Below are 26,516 nucleotides of genomic sequence, written 5' to 3'. Positions count from 1 at the left end.
TAATGATTGATCAAACAAACGCAACAAAATCTGAATTCTTATGTGATTTATGATCAATGTGCTCTTCTTAGAATCTGTTACGGAACGAATAACTGACTAACAGCGTAACCAGTGACTTCATGGTTCTTCCTCAACCGGAACCTCTTTATTATAGGACCTTAGTAACTCTTCAAATGGGGAGAAGAAAAATTATATGTGATGACTCGGTATATTGGGGACCATAGTCTTCTTATGGTGTGTTAACCTAATAGGATTTTCATTATTCCCTAATGGGCTAACACTGACATCTGTTCATTTAAGTCCATATCATCTGATTTAGTTGTCTAACGGACTCACTTAATTTGATAACTTAAAATAAAACCCACTAATGATAAATAGCTAATACAATTGTCTTATAATATTAGCCCACATTAATTATCGGAATAGAAAATTCCAACAAGTATAGTATAGAATAACTCACCAAGATAAATTTATTGGGCCAACAAGATATAATAATCTTATAAGTTTATCTTAACCTACTCATTAACGTAATTTTTAAGTCATGGGGTTTTGATTCTTATCTTTTCTAGTGTGACCACTCACTCATCCAATGCAACATTTCATCTATGCAACACATCTTATGCTCTTGTTAGCCCTTTATTGCCCAACATTCAGCACCATAATTAAAGCAACATTGATAATATGATTGCACAATTAAATTTTCCATTAAGCTTAAGAGGCATCTTTGTATAGCAAATAACATCAAAATATATGACGCAAAATTGTATGAAGGAACTGCAATGATGTTTTCTAGACAATCCAGAATGAGCAGGGTTATACTTATATTATTGAAATTAACCATTTCTACATAATTTAAGACAAGCATGAAACTCTAGCATATTTTTTGTCTGATGGTTAGCCTTCAACTTGAAATTATAAATATATATATATATATATATATATATATATATATATATTATCTATATTTATTTTCAATTCAAGTTTATTGTCAGAAAGGCTTTCAACACAATTTTAACCTTACTTTTTTTAATTAAGCCAGCTAACCAGCCATCAAGCACACTCCCAGGTATGCACTTACTTCCTTTGTGATGTTTGCTATCCCTGATATAATAATAAGATATATCTTAATAATAAAATTACCCTGAAAAATAATTAAGAAAAATGAAACTGAGAATTGAGTAGAAAAGTTGCACTCATACCTATATGGAACATGACTTGAGTGCTCAACTAGCACATTAATCACTCTTCCAAGTGTAAGCAAACTTCATTTGTCCAAAAATTGAATTGCATGCTATTTTTTGTAAAAAAGATATACAAATAGCTAGTCTTGTGTGTGTGTGTGGAGTATGGAAGTTGAATTGACTTTATATCATAAAGAGATTTAAAATGAGTTGAATTTGATTAATTCAAAGTGTGCATTTATATACATGGAATTATCTGAAACATGTTGATTGAGAATGATAAGTTTTTTTTAAAGGAAAAATAAATATTATTAGATTATAAGGCCTAAATTAAAAGCGATATGTGCCCTCATTGCATTAAAGTATAATTTGTTTACATTCATATCCCCGTTACCAGTAGTAGCTAATTTGGCCAAATTAAACCTCTACCACCAACTTCAAGTAAAGCTTCATCTAGTTTTGTTTAATTTTAATTAATACCTATACCACCAAGTCAAGTATACAACAACATGTCTGCATTCCAATTTGTTGTCATGCTTACACATACTTGTTGTACATTTGTTGTCATGGTTACACATACTTGCTACTAGTATAACCACATGTATACCCAAGCTTCCCACCATCCATGCAGCATTCAACTTTAAAAATACATAGCTTCACATAGATGCAACACATAAATAACATTGAGATTTGAGACCAAAGAGTCAAACTGCAAATATCACAAGACTACTTGCTGTAATTCTCCAAAACCTCACATGCGACTAAATCAACAAACTCTAATCTCACACCTCACAATTTATGCGAATCGGGATTGAAAATGATAAGTTTGATATCCATTAATCTTAACATTATATATCTTTTTAACATAAGCTACATTTTTTTTACTGTTCTAATTAACAACTAAATATTTTTTGTGAACTCAGACTATCCACGATTAAAGCGATAGATTAATCTCTTAAAATATTAAAATCTTTTTAAGGAATTGATTTTTTTCAATAAATTTTCTTCTATACACAAGTAGACCTCATGCTTAAGGGGTATGATTATACTCCAAATAACTAAAACAACAGTTTCACCAAATATATACTAATGAATTTAAAACTAGGATAGCTCACATAATCTCAACAATTTGGTTAATTTGCTATCCCTGATATAATAATAAGATATATCTTAATAATAAAATCACTCCGGAAAATAATTAAGAAAAATGAAATTGAGAATTGAATAGAAATGTTGCAGTTACTCATACCTATATGGAACATGACCAGAGTGCTCAACTAGCACATTAATCACACGTCCAAGTGTAAGCAAGCTTTTATTTATCTCCCCAGCCTCTCGTGCTCTACCATGCAAGTATTTTCTTCTTCTTAGTGAAGCTATAAAGCTATGATTTTTTTTCCAAACAAATGCCATAGAACTAGGCAGAGATAATGCCAGCAGTGAAATGTGAAGGGATTAACACAAATTTATGACATTATCAATATTCTTACAGCCCGACCACAATAACTTATTGGCCATGATTGAAGTATTGCCATAATAAGTAGGTTTTCACATTATTCCAAATTTTACCATTTAAATGCATGTGCCAACTTAAATCTAATGATTTGTACCTCGCACCAGAACGTGAAATATTCTTAGACCTTGTGAGGTCCACAAGATTTAGCTTCCTATATTTAATCATTTCCTCACCCTCTGGTGTGAATTCCTTAATATGAATTGTGATAGAAAATATGGAGTGAGAATGGTTGCTTTGTTTGTTAAGAAGAGTCTTAGTTGTACGCCTCTTTGCAGAACCTTTTTTCTAATATCTTGTAAATTTCATTTGCAGTGCAAACAATCTCTTCTTCCAAGCCCCTGGCAAAAACACCCCCTTCTCATCCTCCATTAAAGCAATAGGTTTCCTATACGTATCAACTTTAAATTTCAAAGTCTCCTCAGGGGCCAAAAGATTTGTTATTTCCTCATCGTAAAGCTCTAGAAATGTTACTTTCATGTTATAGTTAGCATTCTGAGCTTCCAATATATCAAAAATCTGTTTCACTGCTCTTGGGATGACACTAGCATTACTTGAAAATTTGGCATTCTACAGAATCAAGTAGCAAAGTAAGAAATAGATTTCAAATTTTCAATACAAAGCAATGAGAAAATATCATGAAGACTTCAGTTAGGTAACATGAATAGCCTTCTTTCTTGCAACTCCTTCCATTGTGTATGTCTTCCCTGTCCCGGTCTGTCCATATGCAAAAATAGTGCAATTATAGCCCTCAAGCCTTTCATATACAATTAGAGACATTGCTTTATCATACAGTTCTTTCGGTTAAGAGTTAGGACCAAACACCTACTCCAAAACAAACCAAAATCAGTGTAATCACATAGGACAATTTTATTCCAATAACAAGGAAAAAACATGTGAGGCCTTCCTTATCAATATCACGATTACGATTGATAAGAGAGTAGGTAGTACATAATAATGTCATAATAATTAAAGAAATATATTCAAAATTTAGTTGGCGACTCTAGCCTCGCTCGTCCTTCGCTTCTTGGATGAACTCTCTATCGAAGAAGAAGCACTGTTCACTGCGTTGGCGACTGCACTGTCCAAATCATGGTCGTCATCTTCGTTTGTGTTAGGATCGCTGAGTTCAATAACCAAACCCAAAGGGGGCATCGAAACACGCCATTTCTTGGCCTCCTCTCAATGACAATCAAAGTCTCCAACATTTCTTCTTTTATGCAAACATCCAATGGCTGGCGAAAACGAGAGATGAAGATTCAATGGATGTGAGGTGCGAGATTTGGAGAGAGAAACAAAGAGAGAGAGAGTGAAATCGAACCTGGATCTGATTGGAGAGTGAGCTAGCGAGTGCACGAGGAGCGGTTGACGTCGACGATAGTATGGTGGGCTCCAACGAGATGCTGACGGCCAACATGAGCTCTGACGAGATGACATCAACATTGTCCTCGCTGTCATGGCATGTGTCGTTCTTGTTAGAGATGGATAGACAGAGAGGGATACCAGGGTGGTGTGAGAGTGATGAATTTGTGGGTAATGTTACAACACACACTGGACGCAAGAGCGAGAGATTTCTAATTTTAAAAATGCCATAGCCTAGCCTACTAAGATGGTCTTATAAGTAACCATTGTTGTAGAGTTCATTTGAAGACGGGTTTTTAAAATCGTCTTTGTTGGAGAAGCGCTATATTTATGAAAATGCCACTGCCTAGCCTACTAAGATGGTTTTGTCACAATTGTCGTCAAAGGTGCGACGTAAAAAAGCCATTTTTTTAGTAGTACACGTTCTTTTACTTTCATCTCAAAAAGAGAAGAGGGTGAAAGACACAATAAAAAGGGAGTACAATACACAAAATTGTTGGTTGCCAAAATTATCCCTCAAGCCCCTCAGAAACTCTTGCTGGAACTTTCAAATTTGGGTATCATGTCACATATAATGAGTTAAACAAATACCATAGTCCTTTATGTCTCAGTTTACAATCAAATTGCTTTCTGGTGGCCTTTGTTAAGGTATATAATTGGTTATGTAAATTGCAGAATCAATTATGTGTCTTTAATTTGTAATAAAATAAAATAAAATATGATCTCACATAGTTGCATAAATGTGCTTTTTTGTTGCCATAAAATTGACATTTGCTTAATCTCCCTTTTAAGTTTTTTCTTCTTCTCATTATTACCTAACGACTTTAATTCAAATCTTTCAGCTATTTTATACTATATATTTTTCCTTTCAATCAAATAACCTTACCTTTCACTTTCTTTCAACTCTTTTTCACCCCTTTTCATTTGTTTTCATTCCTCACATCTTCATTCATTTTCACCCCTCTCTATCAAACATACCCTTAGACTTACAATGTATTTGGTTTAAAGGGATGAAACATAGCCAAAAGTGATTTAAGTTGAAAAGAGCTGAAATTGGTTGGGTAAGAATGTTTGGTGCACTACTAAAAAAATGAGTTTTAACATCGTTCTATTAAAATCGGTTATTTGAAAATCGATGTCGTTAAGCACTTACAACATTGGTTTTCAAATAACTGATGTTAAAACTAAATTCAGTGTAATTTTAACATTGGTTACTTGAAAACCGATGTTGTAAGTGCTTAACAACATCGGTTATTTGAAAACGGATGTTGTAATTTCCTAACAACATCGATTATTTGAAAACCGATGTTAAAATAACACTGAATTTAGTTTTAACATTGGTTATTTAAAAACCGATGTTATAAGTGCTTAACGACATCAGTTTTCAAATAACCGATGTTAATATAAACTCTTTTTTTTAATTATTTATATATTTTTAAAAAAAATCATATATTGAGTTATTAATTATATTTTAATTAAAAATAATATAATAATTAATAAACAATAACAAATTCAAAAGGTAAACATTTAAAAATATTTGAGATTGTATAAATATTTTAACAAGATCATATTGAAATAATTTTTCATTGACTGACCGTATAAATTTTTATTAATTAAACTCTTTTATTTAAAAAATTCACTAAAAATTAGTTAAATTTTTCAATGTAGAGAAAAGCATCATCGGCAGCACAATACCAACGCCAACGGAGTAGATATTTTTATATAGGGTAAAAGGATATATATATATATATATATATATATATTATTTTTGGAATGCACCCGGTTTATTTTTTAGTTTGGGATTTTAGCTTTTTGTTTTTTCGATAGTAAGGAGCTTATGGCCTCTTTTATGTACCAAAAATTTTTTTGTCTACATTTTATTTTGACAATCACAATAATAACAAGTATTATTAATAATATTATATTAAAATTATGTATAATTTAAAAAATCATTTTAAAATATAGTTTAATACTTCTAACTTTAATACCTTTAGTAAGTTTGTTAGTATTTCTTTTAAGTACAACCAATTCATGAAAAGGTCAAAATTATTAATATTTAATTTGTTTCAATTCAAATAAAAAAGTCTAAAGTAATTTTGTATTTTAAATTTTATTCAAATAATTTCTGGATAAAAGAAAATAGTTTTATTATATAAATAATTAAAATAATTAAATTTGAAAAAGAATTTATTTTTAATTAAATGTTTGATATCATTATCCTTTTTTACTGTTAGAAAATTCAAACCTTATTAATTGTATTGAAAAGCTATATATTATTTTCTCGTTGTGGACAAGAAAATATATAAATAAATAAATGCGTTGAAGAAAACCCAAATCGACGCTCCTCTACTTACTCACTCATCAAAGCTATATATTAATTTTCTTCTTCCAAAAAAATGTAAATCAGGTGATGCTGCACTGCTCTGCTCACTCGCTCCATTGTCTATCGATTCCTTCAAATCAGGTGAGTGTTCTTCACTCGCTGCACTATTTTTTTTTTTAATTATTAAGATTGTTGTTTGCAATTTTCCATTAGAGAGGGAGAGTGAGAGTGGTTTCTGTTTGTTTCTCTCAGAGGCCGTGGTTTGTGTTTAGGGTTTCTAATTCTCCCCTCTCCATCCCTCTATTTTTAATTATTGAATTGTAAAATTTTGTTAGTAGATGGGTTAGTTGAATGATGAATTAGTTCAAAGGTCTCCCATAAGTTACAATGAAAAACAAAGAGGTGATAGAGGACAAGAAAAATAGACAAAAAAAAAAAGGTTTCAATGGTTATCTATGTACTATTTCCATTCACATTATATTAGAATTTATTTGCAGGTTATGTTCAAGAGTATGACAGATAGGGACTTTTAATTTGAATGATAGTGTCCACAAATTCATACTATACCTAGTTTAAATATTAATTAGGAATTTATTTGCTCTGAATTTTATAAATAGTATTTCCAAAAATTCAGAGCAAGTTAATTATTTGCTTGATTTTTTTTTTATATTGGTGCATGTCTGCAAATAAAAACGAATAGTGCATTTGAATAGGTCATTAACACTATGTTATTAAAGAGCGGTAATGTAGAATGAGTTACCAGGAGTGAAAGGAAAGTGAAAATATGCAGTAAGTTTTTCAGGATTATGTCAAAGTGCATTATCAACTTCACTCATTCTCTCTTCTTTTCCACAAACTGTTTGTGCACTCTCCCCTGTGATACTGCTTACGAATTAACACAAACATAATGTGCAAAATTTGCATAGTCCTGAATTAACACAAAGAGTACTCTTGATGAGTATATTCTCAATAATCTAAAAATCATACTAATGACACGTGGAAGTGTGTGTGAATGAAAAGTATGAGAAAAAAGAGAAAGGACTAACTTTTCCAATAGGTTGATTATTCACCACCACCTATGGCACAAATGAAGGAGGTGGGTCAAGTTGTGAGATTTGATTAATATATGTTTTCCCTAGCTGCATATAAATCCAAATTATACAATCTAAGTAACACTAAATAAACTTATATAGACAAGGATATATCCAAATTATACAAATGTTTTTCGGGTAATTTTATTTTTTCTTAAATATAAAATATATGCATAGTTCTAAGCAATTTTGCAGTTAGGTTTTTGCATCGTGATCACGACATTCGCTGCTGTACACTATTTTGGTCATCACCATAGGTACCAAACTTTTTCATAAATTTTTTATGCTTAATTTTTTTACGATTATTTTTGTCTGTTGATTTATGGCATTAATGTATTTTGCTTTAATTAGATACAAGTTTTGTTCATAAAGAGTGAACCTTAGATTCCCATTTGAGATTGAATAAAATGATTCCTGCGGACAGTTTGCATTAATTATTGAATTAATGTCACCGATTTCATGTTGTGTACTTGGAGACCAATGCTAAATGCTGCCGAAATTTCATCAAATTTAACAAAATATGATAAACCTTGACGCAAGAACATAAAAAGTGTCTTCCTGAATGGAATAGGGCCACACCTTAAATGAAAAAGTGAGATTTCATGCATTGAATGAGTTTTGAAGTATAGCGGAGTTATTATTTAGATGGATCAAAGTTGAATGAATGAAAGTCGCTTGAACCTTGCGTATGAGGAAGGGGTGAAAAAATTCTTACAATTTGTTTAGAAAGAAGTTGACCGGATGAAAACGGGAAGTTTTTTTGTCCATGCATAAATTGTTTGAACGGGAGACGACAAAAAGTCGACGACATATGAGAGCATCTGTTGTGTGATGGAATTAAGAGAAATTATACAACATAGATATGACATGGTGAATTAATAGACATGCAAAGTGGGTCCCAATCTGAACCGTTTGATGTAGAAATGGGAGATCGCTTGGAGGATATGATTCGTGACCTTGGACAAAAGTCTTTTCAGCAAGCACACACTCCTATGCATGATACATTGCAAACTGATTCAAAGAAACCTTTGTATTCGGGTGCAAGAATTTGTTGACACTGTTGTCGGTGGTTTTAAGTCTGGTTAATATCAAAGCCAGATATGGGTGGAGTGACAAAAGCTTTAGTTCATTGCTTCAAGTAGTGCACGACATGCTTCCAGTGGAAAACACATTGCCTAAAAGTTAATATCAAGCGAAGAAAATATTGTGTCCCATGGGTATAGAGTATCAGAAGATTCTTGCTTCCACGAATGACTGCATATTGTATAGACATCAATTTCAAGAAATGTCAAAATGCCCTAGGTGTGGGGTATCATGGTACAAACTCAAGGATGATGAGGAGTGTAGTAGTGATGAAAACTTAAACAAGGGCCCTCCAGTGAAGGTGTTGTGGTATCTTCCAATCATTCCAAAGTTTAAGCGTCTATTTGCTAATGGAGATGACGCAAAAGACCTTACATGGCATGCAAATGGGAGAAACTGCGATTGAATGCTTTGTCATCCGGCTGATTCCTCGCAGTGAAAGAAGATATATTGTTTGTATCCGGATTTCAACAAAAAAGTAAGAAATCTTAGGCTTGGACTAGCCACTGATGGAATAAATCTATATGGCAGTTTAAGCACGCAACACAATTCGTTGCCAGTTTTGCTAGTGATTTACAATTTGCCTCCTTGGTTGTGCATGAAACGAAAATACATGATGTTGTCTATGATGACAACGGGCCCAAGACAGCCAGGAAATGACATCGATGTTTATCTCAATCCCTTGATTAATGACCTGACAAAGTGCTGAGACGAAAGGGTTTTAGTGTTTGATGGGTTTCGAAATGAGACATTTAATTTGCGTGCAATGCTTTTTTGTACCATTAATGAATTTCCAGCATATGGGAATTTGAGTGGTTACAGTGTTAAGGGTCATCGTATATGCCCCATCTGTGAAGAAGACACAAGCTACATACAACTAAAACATGGAAGAAAAACATTGTACACTAGGCATCGGCATTTTCTAAAACCTCATCACCCATACCTATGATTGAAAAAAACATTTAGTGGAAATCAAGAGCATGAAAATGCAACGGTACCATTGACTGGTGATCAGGTCTTCCAATGGGTTCAACACCTGAATACAATATTTGGAAAGATCCAAAAGAATGACAAAAGTAAGACTAGCATATGAAACAAAAGGTCGATTTTGTTTGATCTTTCGTACTGGGCTGATCTAGATGTTAGACATTGCATTGATGTTATGCATGTGGAAAAAAATGTATGTGATAGTGTCACTAGGGACGCTCCTTAACATTAAAGACAAGACGAAAGATGGTTTGAATACTTATCAAGATATAGCTGAGATGGGTATACGAGCGTCGTTACATCCAAGGTATGATGGTAAAAAAATATACTTGCCTCCAGCTTGTCATACTTTGTCCAGAAAGGAGAAGATCAGTTTTTGTGAGTGCCTACGCCGGGTCAAAGTCCTACAAGGATACTCTTCAAATATTAAGAGCCTTGTGCATTTGAAGGATCTTAAGTTGGTAGGCTTCAAGTCTCACGATTGTCACGTCTTGATACAACAATTGTTATTTGTGGCCACATGATCCATTTTGCCTAACAAAGTCAGGCTTGCCATAACTCGGCTGTGCTTTTTGGGGATCGTCGCTCGTGATAAGGTGGATGTTACATACGACAATTGGAATCATGTCCCTATTGCTCAGAAGAATTTGATATGAGAGGATATTCAGGTATCATGTATTATTTCATGTTGCATATTGTTTGTTAGCCAAATATTTGAATTTAGTAATAATAAAACCTAATTTACTCTTTGTCAAGTTTAATTTGATATCCCTGAAGCATCTGATATAAGGACAAAAAAGAAAATACTTCACACTGTGAGGGAGGGGTGGAGACAGTTTAAGTTTGATTTGACGTCAAAATGGACACTTGCAGTTGAAAAGGATAGTGTCAATGACACTGTACGCAAAATGTACGGCATTAGCAAGGAAAAATGGGCCCAATTTTGTCAGAGCCGTAGAGACCCTATGTAGGAGGTAACTAATTTGTGATTTTCATTTTTTCAACTTTAAATGCACTTATTATAATATATTGTAATCATAAGTTTCATTAATGTTGCATTTTTGCAGGGTGTGCGAAAAAAGGCACAAATCTTCCAGAAACCAGACACTGCCCCTCGCATGATGTCTCGTGGAGGTTATGAATATTTAGAAAAGAAGTTGATAGATGAAAAGAGAAAGAAAAAACTGGAGGAAGCTGCTCAATCCAGAAGCATTGACACCGCCATTGATCCTCCATCTTCCATCAAACAACACGTGAAATGGAAGCTAGCCCGCACTAAGAAAACTGGTCACATGACATCTGAGGCAGCAAAAGAAATTGCTGACAAGATTGTAAGTCACTTTCAATTCATAATTGTAATTATTTTTGTTTATTGTGTAATTGAGTAAACCAATAAATGTGTTCTTCACAGGATGCATTTGAGGAGCAAGCCTCACAGGGTTCTTTTGTCACCCAACTGGAGGATTCGTTCACAGAAAAAGTTACTCGACAGCTAATGTTATGCTTTAGCCAGATGTAGTCCCAGTTTCAGTCGCAGATGCAATCACAAGGACTCACACTGCCTCCTGAACCTGAGGTTGGTCCATTAGCTGCTCATGTCAACACAAAGGAGAGTTGTGTTGATCACTCAGGGAACGATCCAGACACGGGTGACTCAAACAAATGTGGGTTGTACATCTAAGAATATCCTCCTTACCTGGTTGCCCTAGGAAGAGTTTATGAGGAATCCACAACCGTTCACAATATTCCTTTGTTGCATGATCAAGTCAAGGTTGGTGTTGAGGAGGTTAAGGTCATGGGACATGCTCTTAACACATTCCTTGCTTGGCCGACACATCTTGTCAAGCGTTTATCATAACAAGTATTTTAGTGTCATTAATTACTTATTTTTTCCATTAAAATGTTTACTGTGATTAACTTATGTCAATTAACTATGTTGGATAAACAGAGAGCTGTGGAACCCATGAAACCTGCAGATAGGCCGGATCATGAGATCGATGATCCTCTATATCTGATGACATTGACCATCCCACAACTTTTTCTGAAGCTATTGCAGGTTATGTGGGATGTTACCTTGTTTAGTCTGTTTAATGAAGACTTCCCCTTGTACATAAAGCATGAAGATCTGTCTGAATAACACACAGTGGTCAATGTGTCAACATATCTGTTATACAGTTGTGGATTCTGTAAGTCAATTTAAATTATTGTTAATTACCTAACTTATTGTTTTACCTTCATGCATAATTTACTTTGAGTTAGCAACAATAGACATATGACTGAGACAAGTATGCGAGCGGGGAATACCAATGTGTATGGATTTCTCGAGCCACAGTCTATCTAGAGATCTGACCAATCACAATTTGAATAAGAAAGTTACATTAAGAACTGGATGTAAAATTCAAAACAGGATGTGTACCTAGGAGTCTACCTGAATGAGTAACTTAAACTCAACAAATGAATTTAAATAATGTATAATAGTATAATAACCTATATTGGTCTCCACTGCAGTGCACATTGGCAAATGATCGTCATTTTGCCTAAGGAAAATGTTGTCATTTGGTTTTGTTCCTTGCATAATAAGCGAGACAACTACCTCAAAGGCATAATTAACAGGTCAATGTTGTTTTTTAATACATTTGCATTAGCATTAGTCAGGTACATCAAAATTTTAATTGTACTATAAGCATTCATGTTTATATTCAACAGTGCTTTGAAAGAACTTGACGATACTCAACAAAGTAAATCCAAGCCTCCTGCTAGGTGGATTGTTGTTAAAGTAAGTTATTTAAACAATATGTTTTTACTTATATTTTAGTACTGTGTAGACTAATTTGTACACAACGTTGAATATCTAAATTTCATAATATATTTAGTGTAATAGACAAAAAGGAAACACTGAGTTTGGGTATTACGTCATGCACCAGATGTCAACTATAATCTTAGGAAATTTTCAGAATAATTGAGAAATGATAATTTTTAACTCACCAAATTTCATTCTGTTATAATTACTAATATATTATTAACTTATGTTTTATTATATCATGCAGTATTTCATTGATCCTAAACCATTGGAACCAGAGAGATTGAAGGCGCTTCGTATCCAGTGGGCAAAGTACTATTTGAAGTTAGAAATGAAACTTAGGATGTTTAGACAATTTTGTAATTGTAGTTTATATTTACTTACTTTACATTTTTTACAATTCATGTCTCAACATTAAATATGCTTTAAATTCATAATAATTAGTAAGTTTCTCATGAAATTTTCTGGTAAAAACTGTTTCAAAACAGAATGAAAATTATATGTTGTGTGGTTGGATTTTAAAATTTGAAGGTTAATTTTGGGTTTATTGAAAAAACAGACAACATGTTAAAAAAAAGGTTCTAAAACAACATCAATTTTTTAAAAAACCAATGTTAAATGTCACAATATCGATTTTTTAAAAACTGATGTTAAATGTCAATTACCTCAACAATTTTTAACATCGGCTTTTAAAAAAACCGATATTGTAAATAACATCGATTTTTTTATAAATTGATGTTGTAAGTAACATTTAACATCGGCTGTAAAAAAACCGATGTTGTAAGTGACATTTAACATCGATTTTTTAAAAAATCGATGTTGTAAGTTATATTTAACATTAATTTTTTTAAAAACCGATGTTGTTAATGACATTTAACATCGATTTTTTTTAAAACCAATTTTGATATGTAGATTTATAAATTTTTTTCTTCATAATTCTTATCATATAACATCGGTTATTTAAATAACCGATGTTATATTTATTAGTTAACATCAATTTTAAAAAACCGATGTGAACGATACTACTTTTCACATCGGTACTTTCAACACCGGTTAATAACCAATGTTGAAAGTCTTAAATAACTTAGGTAAAAACCTTATTTTCTAGTAGTGGTGTGTGTGAAAGGCAACTAAAATGTTTGAAAATACGTGGGATCCACCTGGTTCAACTTTAATCGAAAAATTAGTAGAAAATATGTGAAAGTAGAAAGAAGGATGACAATGCGCATAACAAAAGAAAGTCTCACACTTTCAGCATACGCATAACCAATTATGCAATTAATTATCCCATTACTACAAAAGTGTGATTCAACATCGTTAAATCTAAGTCGGTTATGAAAAAACCGATGTAGTAAAGCTTTTGGTGGCATTTTTGAAATTAAACCAAACTTTTATAAAACATTAACGACGGTTTTCATTAACCGCATTTGATATAAATGTTACAAAGGCGGTTTTATGAAAACCGCCTTTGTTTAATACCATTCAAAAACGGTTTCTCATAAAAACTGTAGTTGAATCAGTGTAATTTTTTTTAAAAAAAACGTGTGACTCTTCAATTCCTCTCTCCTCGCCTCGCTCGCTTTCCTTTTTCCATTGTCTCTTTCATCTTCCCTAGGCTCTTGAGAAGACGCGTCCACCACCGAAACCAAACCCAATGTCCTCTCTCTTGTGTTGAATGTGAATTCCTCTCTCGCAGCTTTCAACCAGCACCGGCATGAAGCATTTCGTTCTGAAGAGAAAATCGCAATTCTCCTTGAAATCTTGTGTGAAACGTGTGCTTTTCGAGAGCGAGTTGAACCGATTGTCGTTGTGAGTGTGCAAATCGGAGATGGCGACGATGATGTGGTCCTTGGAGAGGAGTGATTGGGACTCGGTGCAGGTAGGTGAGTCAGGCGAGTTGACTCGGTCAGTGACCGGGTCAGACTAGATCTAGATGAGCCTTTGTAAGGTTCGGTTGGGATTTGAGTCATGTACTATTTGGTGTTGAACCGATGAAGTTGACGAGTCCATCCACTGATGCTGAAGTTGAGCTCGCTCTTAGAGTCTTGGAAAGGTGTTGTTTGCTTCACCCTCAAAGTACTGCTCCCGCCCATCAACACAACGCTATTCAAGTCAGGTGTCCATCATTTTTTTGTTTACATCTTTTCGTGTTTTCCATTTCTGTGAAAACACTCTGTTAGCTACTTAGTTGTTTATGTAAAAATTGTTGCCGCCTTTGCAAGTTTTAATGAATATATTATCCACTCGTGGAGTGCTTGAGCAAGGTGCATGCTTAGATGCTCTAATCTCATTGATGGTGGATTCATCATCCAATCAAATGGTACCCTGACTCTTTCTTGAGTTTACATCATTTGCAAATATGTTTCTTTTGTCTTCCTTCCATTCTTTTCTATTTTAAAAAACTTTAAATATCCGAGGGTCTTGGCTTAGCTGATAGGATGTACTGATTGATGTTCCTCTTGATGCTTATGAGATAGTTTGTCTAAGGTTTTGCTGCTAAAGAACATTTTCTTTGTCAATTCATTTTTTTCTTCAAATTTCTCTCTCTTGATAGTTATGTATTAGGATTTTGAGAAATGTAGTGGTATTATGGAAGTTGTTGACACAAGGCAAGTTACTGAATGTGGAAGATCCTTGTCCTTTTTTCTTTTGCCCTGCGTGTTGTTCTTATTATAGTTATTGATTATTTTCTCGTGAGATGAAAAATTTAGATCAGTGTTGTTGCCAATGAAATACGCCAAAGGCTTCCTTCAAAGAAGTTTCCACTTATCATTTTGCATAATAAACGTATTAAGGGAGACCAAATGGATGAACCAATCAATAGAACATTAATTGATAAGTGGAATAATGCTAATGCACTCTATGCAACACCTACTGGATCAAATGATGATTGGTAAGAACAAAATGGGATAAATTATTGTTGGTAACTTTTTGTTATCTATTTCTACTGTTTATGCACTATCATGCTTCATTTGCTAACCTGTGCTTTAGGTATTGATTGTATGCAGCTATAAAATTTAGATGCTTACTTGTTACCAATGATGAGATGAGAGATCATCTATTTCAACTTTTGGTAAATGACTTTTTCCCTAAGTGGAAAGAAAGGCATCAGGTGAGCATAGCCATCTGGAAAGAAATTTTTTTATCAGATCTGTTCTTATTTTTATACTGGTTTTATATATTTGATCATTTTGATGAAATAAGGTTAAACCTTTAGTCTTTGGTTAAATCATGTAATATGCTTGGCTTTGTTTCCCTTTCTTTGATAATTTGCAATTTAAGGCTATCCTAACATTGGAATCCCTGTCTTCCAAATTTAAGGTACGCCTCAGTTTCTCTGATACTGGTAGTCCAGTGTTTCACATGCCCCCTCCTTGTTCGGTTGTTATTCAGGTAAGCTCCTTGTTTAAAAAATGGTGGAGCATGAATACAAATTAAATTATATTTGTTTATAAATCCGAAGTTGAAAAAATAAAGATGTAAAGAAAAGAAAGAAATATAATATGGCAATTGTGGTAGCAGGAATCAGAGGAAGGCCACTGATATATTCCAATTGATGCAGAACTTAATGATGAATAAGAAAGAAGATGGTTGTGCATTACCCGCACTAAATTGGATGTGGTTTCCAAAGATTCTTCAACATCTAAAGGTAATTGCTGGCACACTCACCGGGGATTATATTTGGTTCTCATTTACATGGTTGCTTTTACAACTACTTGTTGTCTTCATTATTGTTGTTTCAATGAAAATAATGATATCAATTTCTTGATATATGGGGTATTGATATTTCTCAAATTAGGAAAATAGTTCTCAAAAATGAAATTTAAAGCTTTAGCAACAAAGTCATTATCAAAATACATGCTATATAGTAGAAATTTGTACTTTTCTAGAGGTTTTCTAAACTCTATTCCATTGATGCTTCTCATTATAAAAAAGTAACAATACAAAAAAAATAAAAACCCAAACCAAATCATGTTTATTTTATAGAAATTAAAAAGTTAAGTAAGCTTTCTTTTATATTGTCAGTAAATGTACTGTTTAATATTCATATATTATCATAAAAGCTTCTTCTTTTTTTCCCCATTTTAGTCAACATGTTCAATGATTAACCAAGACACAAACCAACTGATATAAATCTAGTAATCCAAAAGTATTGTCTATTAAATTATCGTGCAGGATTTGAAACAAGTTAAAAACACTAGACAGTGCTTCCACCACTGATTGCACACTGAGTAAATTTCAAAAGCTAATTTAAAAATAAGAATGCAAGTAACACGTGAACATTGGTGTGTTTAGAATTTTTTTAGTATTTAAGCTTTAGTAGTTGGTGTAAATTATTTTAGGGTTAATTACTTTTTGGTTCTTGAATATATATATATATATATATAAATTTGTAATTAGATATTATTTTAACCAAATATTATAAAGTATAACATTTTTAGAAGGAAAGTCTTTGACTTTGACCATAATGTAGCCTCCCTTTGTGGAGTGTTAGTGTTTGTTGCTCACTCAGTGTTCAGTTGATTCTCCATATAGTAGGAACTCTGCTTTGAGCTTTGAAGAAGAAAATGTTCAGGTTCTCTCGCAGGCACATGAAACTTGGCAGGTGAAGATTTGTTCTTTCAAAGCATTTTTTTATACCCAATTAAGAGGTACCACTATTCTTTTTAAAAGCTCATGTACAATGAGTATATTGTTTATAATACTGCTCAAGTAAGTTTCAAATTTTAATTTCATTACAAAATAATTTATTTATATTACTACTAAAAGCAGTAACATGTCACCATTAATTTGATTGGTTTTTTTAAAAAAAAATAACTAATACCTATAATTAATTACCTATATATTACTACTAAAAGCAGTAACGTGTCACCATCATTTGTTTATGTTTCCTTGTCCTTGTTATTTATTTATTAGCATCCAGCATGGCCTGTTACCATCATTTAGCAGTTGCAATCCATCTAAACAGGTGGCCTTTTATTGCTGATTCTAATAATTTTTCTATGTGCTCGTCATGCTTCCTTCCTAATCGCGTTAAGTGTTTAATATGATTTGGTTTTCTTGGCATGCCGTTGATGCCACAACTACAATATGATTTTGATAATTTTGATGTTGTGTTGAAGGATACCGAAACTCTTAATTAGCCTTTAATATGATTTTGGAAAATCATATTCTCATTCTCCTTTTGGTTATTCTGTTTTTTTTTAATAATCTCCTTTATCAGGCACATATGAGATCATAGTGTGTAGTTATTCAATTTCATGATATTTTTTTGAGTAATGATACATAAATTTTGCGAAAATAATAAAAAAAATCTCTAATAGTATTGTATTACATATAAGCAGCGTAGCTTCTTGTTCTTATTCAATAACTAATTTAATAGTTGAAATTTGACTTGGATTTATAAATTTCACAAAAATATAAAAAAGCCTCATTCTACATCGGTTGAATAATAACCGATGTAGAAACACTCCACATTCTACATTGACTTACTGATAATCGATGTAGAAACCCTCCCAATTCTACATCGGTTTCACCTCATAACCGATGTAGAACTCTCCACATTCTACATCGGTTCTCCCTTCACAACTGATGTATAACACTCACATTCTATATCAGTTCTCCCTTCAAAATTGATGTAGAACAATTCTCATTCTAAGATGGGTCTGGCACCATGCCTGTCTTCGTATCCGTGCCCTTCAAAGACGGTCATTCAACTGATGTTGAAGGACCTACCTAGGGTTTTCAACGACATCAACTACCATCACGGGTCATAACCGATGTAGAAAGATCTTCAAAATCGATGTAAAAAACCTTTTTTAGTAGTGTTCTCTCTTCTCCCCTTTATTTTTATATACCTCTCTTTTCTTTCCTGACCCCTCCCCCCTTAACAACAATAATAATAAATACAAAATTATAATATAATATTATGTTGTTATTTAATATTAATTTTTTTTCTTTTCTTACCTATCAAATTATTTTATTCAAATCTTTTATCTTTTTTACACTCAATTTCATCTCAAACAATACCAATTCTTGATGGTTTACATGTGAGCCACTATTTCTTTTATTAGTCAAGAGTCAATTTTTTCTTCTTTTTTTTACCATTAGATATAAAATAAAATAATTGGATGGTACAAATTGAAAGGTACTAACAGAATATTTGTTTCATTAAAAATATTTTTTTTTACCATTTTAACCCTAAATTATAAACAGCAATTGTGGTGCAGAAGGTGTTTGTGGCTCGTTGAAGATAAAATAACGAAATTTGATGCGTGTGAGAGCAACATTTCGGTTCATGGATTTTATCATTCTTTTTCTCGTGTTCGTTTTGAAGGTCGAAGAGAAAGGACGGGGATTTGTCATGTGTGATAGACTCGGGCTTGACCGCTGTTAGAAAGTGAATCCCAACGACGAAAGTTGCTGCCGAGTGACTAACAAGGACATAGTAGATGAAACGATGATGTTTGATCCCAAGTTATTCTGATTCCAAATCTGGAAATGTTTGTATCTGGAAACATTGTTCAGATTCCAGATCTGGATAATCACTCAAGAAAAACCCTCTAACATCAAAACCGATTCAGGATACCTAGATGACAATTCACAAAATCCTTGTGATAAATTAGTTAATTAGTTAACTTTATATTAAAATTGTCGCCGCCAATTCTCCAGCCACTGTGTGACGTTGATGTTGTACGACCGTTCGAACTCGTTTGCCACATATACCACCTTCAAATGTGATTTACCAATTAAGTAGATATAAAGATAAAAAAAGAATAATTTTAAAATAATAATATAATTAATTAACAGATTTAATATAATTAATATAATTTATTATTTTTCTTAAAGAACAGAAATTAGTTAAAAGATTCTTTCAATTAGAGAGGAAAATAATATTTTTTTTCAACTTTATTTGATCTCTTTTCATCATGTTTTGTTCCACACATAGGCTTAGTTACACAATTCCCATCCTATGAGCTAAATGCGTGTTTGAAAAGACAAAGTTTATAGATATGCCTCAATAATTGTAACTTTTGAGGCAGAAGTTAATTAACTAGCTTTAACAGCACGCACGTTTAAGAGAGACAATGCAATAAAATCCAAAGGGACAATAAATAAAGCTGGTGGGTGGTGTCCCAAATAATCTAATCAAATCAAATTCGCTCATTGTTCCAATTAGTTAGCCTCCCGCAAAGTATGCTCCAGCACAACACTCCAATCTTCTAGAAATGAGGTTTAAATAGCCAAAGCCCTAGGGTTAGGTTAATTGTTGAATGACAAGTTCAACGCCAAGTACTCTACGCAATAAGACATCTGAATTGAGTTGAGCTAATCTGAAATACTATAGTAGCCGTACTTATTACGCAAATAATTAGTACTCTATATTCTTTTTGAGTATCCATATAATTCATCTCTCTTGCCAACAAATACTAGCTACTACTATGCAAAGCATGTATCTGGATATGATCTGCATCAATACCCAAAGATGTGGATCAAAAACTCGAAAAATCAGAAGTTGTTCTATTTAGCTTCCATGTTGACATGAGTAATCAACGTGAGTATTTGCTAATGCAATAGGAAATTCATCAAACAGATTATATAAAATAACTATTGTTCAAATTAATTTTGACGTGATCAAAGAAAGATTAGTGTTTATTTGGATCGAAGTTAAAATTATTATGCGTGTTTTAATACAAATCTAATGAATAAAAATAAAATAAAAACAAAAATAAATGTTTTTACGATCTTTTAAAAAATATTTTTATCTTAAAAAGTATTTTTTTTACGTAAAAAAACTAAACATGCACGAATATGCTATCGAACACTTGACACCGATGCTGCATTCTAGGATTGACTGGAACAAAAAATACGCGTCAGTTAGTTAATTCATCATTCCATTAATGATTAAACTGATAAACAACACCTGACAAGAAGCACATGAAAAGTCTCCACGTTCTACGGCTTCCATATGCACAGGGGGAACATATTCACTTCTTTTTACGTTGACAATTATTATTATTAGTCTTTTTAATAAAAATTTAAAAATATCAACTCTAATTACTTTTAAATTTTTTATATCAATTTTTTTTAATTCTAATTATTTATATTCTAAATTAATTCTTTTGTAATTTTTCTCTCTTAAATTTATCCTTTTCTTCTATAATTTAAGTTAGTTTTATTCTTTTAATTACTTGAATTGTAACATAGAAGATTTCTGTGCATAAAGAAAAGTTGAGATTGCCGCTGCTCTTAGGAAGATTGTTAAGCAAGTGCATGCGTAGATTAAGGATATGAGAGTACTTCTCTAGGCTCATGCTGATAGATTATCCTAACTAAATAAGTTATCTCGATATTTGGTGTAAGGAAAAAAAAATATTTTTATTAGTAATGGCATGACAAATAATAGGACAAAGCTATGATATAGAATACAAAGCTAGCGGATAGTTTATAGACTAGTCCACAGTCTAACGTTCAGTTGAAAATGAAAAGAAAGATACCGAATATATATGGGTAATCATTTTCTATTTTCATGAGTGGGGAACAACCAACTCATTTGCGTGAACGAGGTATATAAGATTCTTCATGCATCTGGTTGCATATTTGCTTTCATTTCCATCAATTTTGCTGGATTTGTTTTCTTTTATGCAAATGAGTTGGTTGTTCTCCACCTGTCCCTTCCTATTTATTCTCTTTGGCTCATCATATGACTTGATTATACCCATATTCTATATCTTTTCATTTTCAATTGAAGGTTAGACTGTGGACTGTAGAGTCTATAAACTATACTCTTCTTTCTATTCTATATCATAGTTTTGTGGAGTTAAAAAAACCCTTCTGAAGAATAAACAGATTCAAGGCTCCCCTGAGCTAGAAAGGTTAGTGCAAATGTTAAAAAAAATAGAAAAGGTTTGTGTAATTTTAGAAAATATTATGAAAGATTTGTGTAATTTACTCTAATCAAAATTAGAATTGAGACAAGTCAAGTACCCAATTTATTCCAAAATAAGCTTGTAGTATTAAAGAGTCTAGTTTAGTTAATTGAGGAGAGTGTGTGAGTTATTCTAAACTCTTTAATATTTGTTTTTAATAATTCCTGTGGATAAAAAAATTAAGCTTGAAGTGACAGAAATTTGGATTCAATGACTTTGAAGAGGAAAAATCATGGTGATTTTCTCTCATTTTAGACCATTAGATAATTAGGTGGTTCATATTTTGCCATTTGTTTTAAAATATATATTTAATTTGACTATTAATTTAGTTTTATATTTTTTTACACTTTAAAACATAAAAATTACTACTAATGTAGATTAACTAGTTGATGCCGAAAAATATGTTCGCACTAAGATAAATATATCCTATATAATAATAACAATGGACTAAAAGTTTGAATATCGAACCCAAAGAATCATTTATGTCCCCAAACAATTAATTTTGTAATACTAAGCAATGTTAAATTAAATGAAAGATAATTATGATCAATTGCTCAATTTAGTAAATAAGAACTAAAGATAGAAGAGTTGATGTAAAAACAATTATAATAAATAGACTAGGATTGTGAATTCACACTTACCTCAAGTTCTCCCAATTCTAATTCTAACAAAACCCCAAATATCGTCAATTTTGATTTTTCCAAGTTCAATTATTAACATTTGGTCATGGTTTAAAACGTTCCTTTCCCCAATCAATACTCTCATAATTAGTTTGATCATCCAAGTTACATAAAAACAATCTCTTCTTATATCAATCAATTACACATAGATGGTCATTGTCATGCAAAAGAATAAGATTGAGAGTCATCAATTCCAAATTAACAATAAAGAATAAAAGAGAGATTTAATTGATTGAAAACATTAAGGATTTAATTAAAATCAGAAAAAAGGGTCCAAGAGTATTGCTACAATGAAAGATGAAAATACAAAATTTAATCCCGAAAGTGTAAAAGTGTAATAAATATATCCGGTCATTAACTTTTGTCTGTCACCGTTAATAAAATAGTCTACGTGATACAAATGGACAAATTTGTCACTAAAATAATTATCAATGTGATCATCTCTAATTGTCAACATAGGGATATATTTGTCATATAATATTTTTTTGACTTTTCGTCTTCCCACTCTCTGGGAATATGAATGGGTAGATAGCCACTTTTGTTCCTGAATGTGTAATTTGCTGACAAATATGTTCCTGAAAGATGACAAATACAAAATTTAGTCCCCAAAAGTGTAAAAAGTACAACAAATATATCCAGTCGTTAATTTTCATTCGTCACCATTAATAAAATAACCAAGATTCAAAGAAGTGAAATATGAGATATATTTATCTTTTAGGATAATTTGGAAAAATTTGTAAGGATTGATACACTGTTACAATGTTTTATTTTGGTAAACTAATACAATGTTTATTTTGAATAATTTCTATTGTGATAAACAAATTATAATTGATAATCAATATTATCGTTATTATTATTTTTGTTTTAAATTATGTTTGCTAATATATTTTTTAAGTGATTATTGTAATATTATGCTTGTAATGATTAAAAATGGCAAAACTTTATCATAAAATTATATTTTACTCTAAAATGAAACGAAATTTTGAATCTAACTGTAACAGTCGTGCCTTTTTGGTTTTTCTTTTAAATAAGAATAAGAATTAGGTCATGAGTTTTCTCACTATATAAAGGAACTTTTAACTCAAAGTTGTCTTACAAAACACTTTTTGTTCCTTTTTCTCTTATGCTCAAGAGCCCTAACAGAACAACCGAAGGAGGAGCTTTAGAGAGCACCAGAAACACCACCATTGCTAATGGAGAACGCTTGAGCGACTACATGAAGGTAAGGGATGAGTTACTCACACTTAGGGATTAAAATGAGCATGTGTAAAGATCTCCAGAGGATCAATTTTGGGTTATTTTGAGTTGTTTCTTTTTCTTAAAATTCATTTTTGTTTTTCTAAATATTATTTTTTTATTTGTTATTGTGTTTGATTTTCACTCATGCAAATTTGATTACACAAGAGTGGAACAGAACTATGTAGATATTGACAGAGTTGTATGAAAGAAATATGTGTCCTTGCAGTTTTGCCTAAAATTGGATCAAATAGTTTTAATTATGTATATTTAGTTAAATCCTTTTTCAAATAGCCAAATGGATTTGATGGGTGCTTGATTGCCCGTAACTATTTCATCTAATATACATATATTCATTAAATTTCAATACGCGCTTAAGGTTCCCTGCAGCTATATGTGATTTCAGTTTATTATACTTCTAAGCAGACTTTAAAAACCTTTTATTGAGGCTCAATCTTCTTTTGATGTGGGAAGAAGGAGTAGCTGCAACTCTTAGTGCGTATATAATCTCATCACGTGAATATATATATATATATTTTTTTTACAGTTGTTTCAAGTTTTATAGTATAAATTAACATTATATTGTAATGATCACATACATATACATATGTAAGCAATTTGATCTTTTTGTGTGTAAATTGATATAAATTATTTTTACAGTTGTTTCAAGTTTTATAGTATAAATTAATATGTTTTAAGGCTTGATCCTAAATTAATATTATAAATTTTTTTTACAATTGTTTCAAGTTTTATAGTATAAATTAATATGTTTCCAGGATCGGTCTTAATTAATATTATAAATTATTTTTACAGCTATTTCAAGTCTTATAATATAAATTAATACGTTTCAAGGCTGAGTATTAAATTAATATTCTTGAATATTAACGTGATAGTTATCATAACATTTATTATATGTTTAGTTATTATTCTTATTATATATATATATATATATATATATATATATATATATATATGTTTTTTTATCACACGTGTATAATACATTATTTATATTATAAATTGATATTTAGGACATCATAGTGTTATTATAACATGATTTTGAAAATACTTGGTTTCATGGAATTGGAAACATTATGGTTGATCGTGATATATGTGTATGTGTATGTTGTGTCTATGAACATTGTTATAAATGTTATGAAGATGTATAAATGAAAATGGGGTGGATTAAGTGATTGAGATGTTGTATGTAATAAGTTGTGAGCTATGAACTGTGCAATCACATAACTGTAAGATCCTTTAAGGGCGACGAGTTAATGTGCGGCGATTTGTGATGGGTTCCACTGTAGGGACCCGACGAGTTTAATCACTTAAGGCACAACGAGTTAAAGCAATTTTTTAAAATAATTGAGATTTTGAAAACAATTAAGTAGTTGTGTGTATTGCATAGTTTATAGGTTGAGTTTGTATATTAAAATATTTTATGGGTTGGACCTGAATCAGGAGAGAGACACCTTGACGAACTTCTCAGAGTATAGGCCTTGGGGGTAAATACACTCGGTTTGAGTGCTCCTTTAAGCATGTGTCAATTCCACATGATTGGAGCATTCTCGCAAAACAAAGTGACCTTGACTGGTCTCACTATGATTTCATTTAGTGAGAGTGACCTAACTTACCCTCTGTGAGACATGTCTTGTCATGTACTTTTAGGCGCCCGACGAGATTTTCACTGAAAATGGTACCACATTGCATGTAGGCTTAAGTCTAGTGTATCTGTTGCATAATGCTTGTGTTTGACGTTCATTAAGTTAACGATTGAGGTCGTGGTGTTACTTTCTGGAGTGTGCGAACTTGAATAAGTGTGAATAATGTGTGTGATTTTGTGAAATGATGTTGTTTATGTAAATTTTGCTCTAAGTATTATATGTTTCACATGCTCTAGTATTTTATTATATACAAATGTGATAACTCATTCCAGTGTGTGTTTGTGTTTGGACTGAATGCCATTTTGTTTCAGGTGAGCCAACATATGATGAGTTCCATGCTGGAGATGGAGAGGCTTAGCCTTTGCCAGGGAAAATGCTCTGATAAATGTGACATCAAGACATGGGGTTTTATTTCATATGTTACAATTTCATGAATAGTATAGTTGTTTTATGTTTTGTATTATGATGTTAGAAAAGTGAATGTGAACCTTTTACCCTTTTCAAATGTTTTTATTTAAATGTGTTTTAAATTTTTTAATTAATTCCGCATTCCTATTTTGTTTATTATTAATACATATATGTATGGGGGCAGAGGGTGTCACATTAGTGGTATCGGAGTAGGTCGAACCTTTTGGCCATGTGTGTTATGAGCTTTCTATGTTTCCCTGTGTACAATGATGTATTGTTGTGCTTTGTTTTGTTATGGTCAAAGGTTTACTCTATTGTGTTGGTATATTCCTCAAACTTTTTGCTTCTTGCCCGACACAGAAAGTAATGGTTGCAAGAAATTAGCAGGAGCGACTTCTTACCGAGGCCCTGAACAACTTGGCGCAAGTCATGGCCAATCAGGGAGGCGTTAGAGCAGTAGCTACTTACCAAGGTTTGGACCGCTTTAGAGGAATGACCCACCGTCCTTCAAGGGGGTTTATGATCCTAAGGGTGTTGAGGCTTGGTTGAGGGAGATTGAGAAGATCTTCCGGGTGACGGAGTGTCAAGACCAACAAAAGGTGTGTTATTTGCTACTCATATGCCGGCAGATGAGGTGAAGTACTGGTGGGAGAACACTCGCCCACGTCAAGAGGGAGTAGGTGGTGCTACTGTCCCATGGGGGACTTTTAGACAGACTTTTCTACAGAAGTATTTTCCAGAAGATGTAAAGAACATGAAGGAGATGGAGTTCCTCGAGCTAAAACAGGGGAGCATGATGATCTTATCCGAGGTATGTGTTTCATAAGTCCAATTCCCTTGGTTATATTGTATGATTTAGGTGTGATGCATTTGTTTATTTCTCATGTTTGTGTTGAAAAGCTTGTTTTGCCTGTGTCTTCTTTGAAATTTGACTTAATTGTGGATACACCTGCTAGTGGGTCTATTTTAACTTCTGATGTGTGCTTACAATGTCCCGTCTTAATTTCTGATAGATAGTTTTTGATTGATTTGGTTGTTTTACATTTGAGTTAGATCGATGTTATTCTTGGTATGGATTGGTTATCTTCCAACCACGTCTTATTAAACTATTTTGAGAAATTTGTTGTCTTTCCTGAGTCTGGTGTGAGTGAAGGTGATATGTTTTTGTCTACTAACCAAGTTAAGGCATCTTTGAGGGGGGATGCACAAGTATACATGATCTTAGATAGTATGAGTGTTGAGACCAAAACCCCTGTGAGTG

General features: G+C 32.3%; 1 long non-coding RNA gene across 3 annotated transcripts; it reads left to right on the top strand.

The window, feature by feature from the left end:
• Positions 1–7,906: 7,906 nt before the first annotated feature.
• On the top strand, positions 7,907–12,788 carry LOC106798444 (uncharacterized). Of its 3 annotated transcripts, none has more exons than XR_005889108.1 (7): positions 7,907–10,514; positions 10,608–10,871; positions 10,952–11,311; positions 11,489–11,726; positions 12,049–12,153; positions 12,247–12,316; positions 12,588–12,788. It is a non-coding gene; the product is annotated as an uncharacterized lncRNA (long non-coding RNA). The 3 variants fall into 3 exon arrangements; XR_005889103.1 differs by having other exon boundaries at positions 10,952–11,401; XR_005889101.1 differs by having other exon boundaries at positions 10,952–11,726.
• Positions 12,789–26,516: the final 13,728 nt, after the last annotated feature.

Source organism: Glycine max, chromosome 1 (genome assembly GCF_000004515.6).
Source record: "Glycine max cultivar Williams 82 chromosome 1, Glycine_max_v4.0, whole genome shotgun sequence".
Lineage (NCBI taxonomy): Eukaryota > Viridiplantae > Streptophyta > Magnoliopsida > Fabales > Fabaceae > Glycine > Glycine max.
This window is presented reverse-complemented; position numbering and strand designations above follow the sequence as displayed.